General features: G+C 48.8%; 1 protein-coding gene across 3 annotated transcripts in view; it reads right to left on the bottom strand.

Moving 5' to 3' along the window:
• The window catches only part of PTK2 (protein tyrosine kinase 2), a 210,350-nt gene extending 205,936 nt beyond the window's left edge, over positions 1 to 4,414 (bottom strand). For all 3 annotated transcript variants that reach the window (XM_061994893.1, XM_061994890.1, XM_061994891.1), the window contains exon 1: positions 4,222 to 4,414. The gene's annotated coding sequence lies outside the window, so the exon portion shown is untranslated. The remainder of the gene's footprint in view (positions 1 to 4,221) is intronic.
• Between the last annotated feature and the right edge of the window lie 1,586 nt (positions 4,415 to 6,000).

A 6,000-nucleotide genomic window follows, 5' to 3' on the forward strand; every position in this document is an offset into this window, starting at 1 on the left:
TTAATACAAAGAGAGAAAAATCAGACCAAGCCATCTGAAGCTTTGTGTGCTTTTGGTTGTTAATTTTTTTGTGTGGGTGTTTGGTTTTTGATCATTTTCTAGTCACAAAGACCTAACACTCAAATTTCCCCTAGCTGGAAGACTCACTTCTCAATTCCAGGCACATTAAATGCTGAGCAAGCAGAAAACTCATACTTTAGGAAGCTTACATGGTAGCAACAACATAAAGCTATAAAGGAATGGGGTAGGGAAAATAAAAAATGAAGCCTACAGCACAAAACATGCAGGTTTTTAAGCTGTTCAGTCCCTAAACAGCCACTTGTTTCAACAGTTCCTTTGATTAGCCATCAATCACTGCCTGAACATGGACAACCACTGCCTGAACGTGGACAGCAAGACACAAAAAACAGGAGCTTTTAGAAAGATCTACTTGATTAATCTCTAATCTTGTTCTTCCTCTCTTATGCTATTTAAAACCAGATATTCAGCTAGAGATCACATTCTCCATTTAATTTGCCATTCTTTCAACTTCTTGTCTTTCCAACAGACAATAAACCACGTTCACTGAACACTGTGGCAGAAAAAAAATCGGATTTCCAAGGTTCCTAAGTGGCAGCTGTACACAAATCAAGAGACTCACTTGAAATTGCTAACAATTTACAAACAAACCTCAAGTTTTCACTGTTAGCATCCCAGAGCTGCAACACAAGAAAACCAAACTGGAGTGTAAGTTCTAGTATGAGTGTCCTTTTTAATATACCTTCCATCAATTTACTGCAATTTGTCCAGAACATGAGAATATGGAACAATCTACATCCATTTTAAAGCTACAAATTTTAACACAAAAATTTATGTAAGACTGAAAATATACAAGATAAGAATATACAGACTTGTTACATCAAAATGATAGCTTACTTCAAGTTATAACATACTTCAAAACATGACTATTGTGTAAACACCAGTGCAAGCAGCTGTTAAAAACCTGTAGATGGAATACTTACATATACATGTATGTTTAAGAAAAGTCAGCAATACAATGTACTTCAAAACTGTACTATGGTCATAGTCAAAAAGCCTTTTCCACAAATCCTTAGAGATCTAAAAGGAATGGGAATAGCCTGGATTATTATCAATATTTCATCATATGAAAGACAGTACTGCTACACATGGCAATGCCTTTCAGGGAAAGAAAAAGCTGATCATTTTGTTCTACAAATGGCAGGAAATAACTTCTTTTTTCCCAGAAACACTCAATTTCTTGAGCTATGTCCCTACTGAAAGAAAAAGCCACCACATTTATATATGCATTAAAAAACTGAAGACAACCTCTTAAGGTATCAAAGTCACTTAGCACTTTTGCTTTTCACTTCTCCTTCCATCCCCCCAAATAGCTTTTCTCTCCTCCTTCCATCCCTCCAAATATCTATTTGCTTGATAAAATTTACACCACTAAGATTCCCCCATCCATTATCAGTCATCATGTGGTAAACCATTATCTTTTTTTAAAAGCACCCTTTTAGCAACACGTAGCACACATTGAGGCAAAGTTCCATCACCAGATATCTAGAAGTTGAAACAATCTTTAAAGTTATTGCAGCGAGTTACAAATTCAAGATGCTAGTCTAAGAATATTCATTTCTGGATTAAGTACTCCAATACACTACTAGTTGATTGCTGTGTCAACTACAACATGCTTAGAACTTTAATACCTAAGGCTGAGGCTGAATAAAGCTTAGAGCTTTTGACCACCTTCCTTTCACGTATACATTTTAACCTTCCCATAAAATAAAAGGTCAACCAACACAAGCACCAATCCATGTTCTAAAAAAAATGGGTTTAAGACATAATAGCACAAAAGACAACTTAATTACAGAACTGCTTTTCTCTTGTTGAATAGCCTACAGTTTCAAGTCCAGTGAGAGACAATGTTTCCCAGCAACTAGTGTCTCCTTCCACTCTTGGGAGGTTTGTGTTTGTTTTGTTAACAGTACCCCAGATTTTAGATCCATTCAATTTATCACATGATCTCCAGTCTCAAAAGGTACATATGCAGATTCTTTACAGAATCTCAGCCATCAACCTTGCTTTAAGAAATCCAAAGGCTGGGGCCCCCATGTGCAAATCACACCATATGTGCAGAGGTGTTTCAACAGAGACAAGAGGTAGGACAACAGTCTCATTTCAGAGGTAACAAAAAAGGAGTGGAGAAAGGAAGTAGGGGAATTCTGGAAATGGACAACATTAGAAAGATAACAAGCTGCTCCAAAGAACTATGTAACATTTAATATTTTCTGGCCCTAACCCGGTTATGCTCTTGACCTTACCCAGGTTTAACAGAATGAGAGATGATAAAGGCAGATTAGCTTCGAGGAATGTGGGACTTTTCCAGTTAAGACAAGCTAAAAAAAAAAGATATTAAACAACCAAAGGCCAGAGGAGTCTAAATTTTTAAGGGATGCTGCAATACCACTTTTAAGCTAACATTTACATTAAATACTTCAATATGAGTCCCCAAGTGTTTCTCCGTTCAAGTGAACTTCTCATTTGATGCGTTTACTACAGCACTGCTATTATCCTAGTCAAACTGCCAGAAACTGAGCTGCAGGCTAACGCTGCAAGAGTCCAACAGAGTAGGTGCTGGGGCCTACAGGATGCACTCCACTTCCAGAGCACTTAAACAAGACTGACTGCATGTCAGCTAATACAGAACCAATATAGCAAACAGCCTTTCAGCCGGTGGGGAGGGTGGGAGAAGAAAAAAGGGAAATCAAAGAGAAACACTACTCCTTGTTCCAAAAGAAAGCATCATCTCAGTAAAGGAGGTCTGCAAAGAGAATGGATGTGAAAATTGGCAATATATAGCATATGGTTCAAAATTAGTCCCAGGGATTTGAGAAGAATACTGTTGCAGCTGCAGAAGTACAACATAACCCAAAATCGGGTTTTAAATTCATCCATCCACCTCTCCCCCCAAAGAAAGAGAAATTTCTTCAAGTGAGAAGGCTCTTCTGTCAAATGCAACTTCTGCAGCATGAGCCTTGCCGCTGAAAAGCCACTCTGAGGAATACTTGCTCCTCTTCCTCCGATACAGATTTAGGAGCTTGTTCCCAGGTTAAAACTGTATATGACCAAAGAGCTGCCCCTGCTTCCCTCCGGATCACACAGTCTCACTCTCCAGTGACTGCAATAACACCACAAACAAAAAAAAAAAAACCTCAAAAAAAATACACACTCCAAAAAAACAAATCCAAAACCCCAACACACACAAAAAGAAGAAAGCTCAACCACTTCCCCCGCGCTCAAACCCCGGCTCCAAGGGGCAACCACAGCTTCACCAGCACGCCTGGAGAGAGGAAGGGGCAACGCCAGGCGGCCCGGCTCCGGCAGCGAGGGGACACCTCCTCCTCCTCCCTTCCCTTTCCCTTTGTTTACTTTACGGACCGTCCCGCTCCGCCTCGCCGAACCGCGGCCCCGCCGGCACCTCGCCGCCTCCTGCCACATCCGGTGGGACCGGACCGGCGCGGCCGCCCGGCCCCGGGGAGCAGGCAGGGCCGGCCGCGGGCCGAGCCTCCCGGGCGGGCTGGGGCGGAGGGGCGGCCGGCTTCGCCCCGGGAAAGGAGGGGGAAGGGATGGCGGGGCACCAGATGACCTCTCCCCGCAGCCTGCTCTTCTCTCATTGCCTTCCCACCCTGCCCGGCCCCCCCCCACCGCCTAGCCAGGCTCCCTCGCAGGCACCGCCGGGGAGGGAAGCGGTTCTGCCCGAACCCTCAGCCCACACAGACTCAGCCCATCACCACCACTCCCTCCACAGCCCCTCGGCCGGAGCCCTTCGCTCGCAGCCCGGCCGCGGGGAGCCCTCGGCCGCGGGCACCCGCGGCGCGCTTCGCGTGTGCGTGTGTGCACAGACACACGCGTGCCCCGTGCGGGGCCGTCTCCTCTGCTCCCTCCCCGCTGTCCTCGGCAGCCCTTCCCGAGGGATACAGAACAAACGGGCGGCTCTTCCCTTGAGGAGACGCGGCCACCGTCGCACCTCGAGCCGGGGGGAGGACGACGACAGACGGAAGGAAAAGCATCTGCTCCCCCACAGCCCTTTCCACTGCCCCCCTCTCCCCCTCCCGTTATGTAAGTTAGGGCCGCTGCGCCTCACTCCGCCGGTCCCCCTCGCCCCTTCCCTCCCCTCCTCCTCCCTCTCCTCAGGCAGCCCCAACCTCCAGCACTCACCGCGCTGCGGGCAGCCGCCTCCGGCCAGCCCCAGGCGGGCGGAGGGACCGCGGCGAGCCGGTGCTGTGGCGGGGGTGGGGGGGAAGGAGAAGCAGCGGAGTTGTCCCGCCAGCGCCGGTTGCCGAGGCTGCCGCCCCACTCGAGGTGGATCTGCGCGGCGGCGCGACCGTCCGCCTGCCCGCCCCGGCCACTCCAGGCCGCTCCCCCGCCCTCCCGGCGCGCTGCACCATGGGATGCGCGGCCGCCCTCCCTCCCCGGCTGGTTCGCTCCCCGCACTAACATGGCTGCGGGGGATGGGGGGGGTCAGGCTGCCGCCCCTCAAGCGGCCGGGGGGTGGGGGGGAGGGAGCCGCCCTGCCCCGCCTGCGCAGGCGCGCGCGGGTCTCAGGTGGCGCGAGCCGCCCGCGCCCCCCGGCTTGTGAGGGGCGGCGATGGCGGCGGGGCTCGGCCCTGCCCTCAGCCGGCCTCGGGGGCTCACCCCTCCTAACCCCAGGTAATGCAGATCCCCAAGGGCCGGGGGAAAGGCGGGGGGTTAGCTCGGGAAGGAGAGACGTTTAACCTTTCCAGAAGCGGCTCTCGAGCCCGCGTCCTCGGTGTGTCCCCGTCCATCCCTAACCGGGAGCCTCGGCTGCTCCGAGGCGTGAAAGTCCCCTCACACAAACTGGCTCTGTGGCCTTTTCTGAGACCTCTGGCCTGGCTTCATTTGCACGGCGGCACCGGTTGGCACAATTGTTCTCTTGTTTCAAGACTGAGACATTCTCTATGAGGAAATACTTGCATATTGACTTCTGTGTGCCCACAGTGTTTGCTTGCTTGGCAGTCATTGTGTGGTGGAGTCACCGTCCCTGGAGGTGTTCAAGAGTCGGGTGGATGCTGCACTTAGGGAAAGGGTCTAGTAGTTGATAGGGCTGGGACAAAGGCTGGACTCGGTCCTCTTAAAGGTCTCTTACAGACGAAATGATTCTACGATAATCTATCATTTACATCCACTGGCAGCTGAGTTCAGTTTTTGCTCTTCTGCGTGCCCAGGTAGCCTAAGCTTGGGCAGATCCTGAACCTCTGCTTCTGAAAGGTGCCAGGGCCTCTGGAAACTGGAAGTGGAATCTGTTTTTCTTTGGTTTAAGCATCTGCAGCTGAGCTGGCTGGCGTGGCTAACTGATGGAGAACTAGTCCATTCAGTCAATGGCTTTTGGAATGGGACTAATTGGATCAAACATTGGTAGTTTACTTCAGGGTAAGACAAGTCACTTACCTATGTTAAACTTACCTATGTTTATTAGTTTCCCAGGCACTAGAAGAAAACTCGGGGGAGACACCCTAAGCCTAGACTGTAAATACAGCTTTTCAGATTAATCCCACCTAAAACGTCCCAAGCCCTTAGAGGAGCCAATCCATGATACAAATGCACCGAGCACCATAGAAAAAGTAAGTCCTAGAAATGCTCTTTTAAACAGCAATATGGTATTCCTATGCATCTTAGAGGAGGAAATCCTTTAACTAGGAGGCTGTAGGCTAGACAAGATAGCAAATACACTCTGCCCTTTCTATTGAAGCTGGACCGCTGCAGAAACGAAGGAAGGAAGGGTGATTTCAGTTATTTCATAATTATTGGTCTTGGGATCACTATTGATGCTCTTGCCATAATAGGTAGAAATGTGCTAATAAAAATTACTGATGACAGAAGGTTGGGAGACATCAATAAAGAGGATGTTCACAGTAACACGTGGGGAAAATTGAATGCTCTTGAGGACTGGAGTAGTAAAAATGGAAGGAAATGCAC

This window comes from Colius striatus, chromosome 4 (genome assembly GCF_028858725.1).
Source record: "Colius striatus isolate bColStr4 chromosome 4, bColStr4.1.hap1, whole genome shotgun sequence".
Classification (NCBI taxonomy): domain Eukaryota; kingdom Metazoa; phylum Chordata; class Aves; order Coliiformes; family Coliidae; genus Colius; species Colius striatus.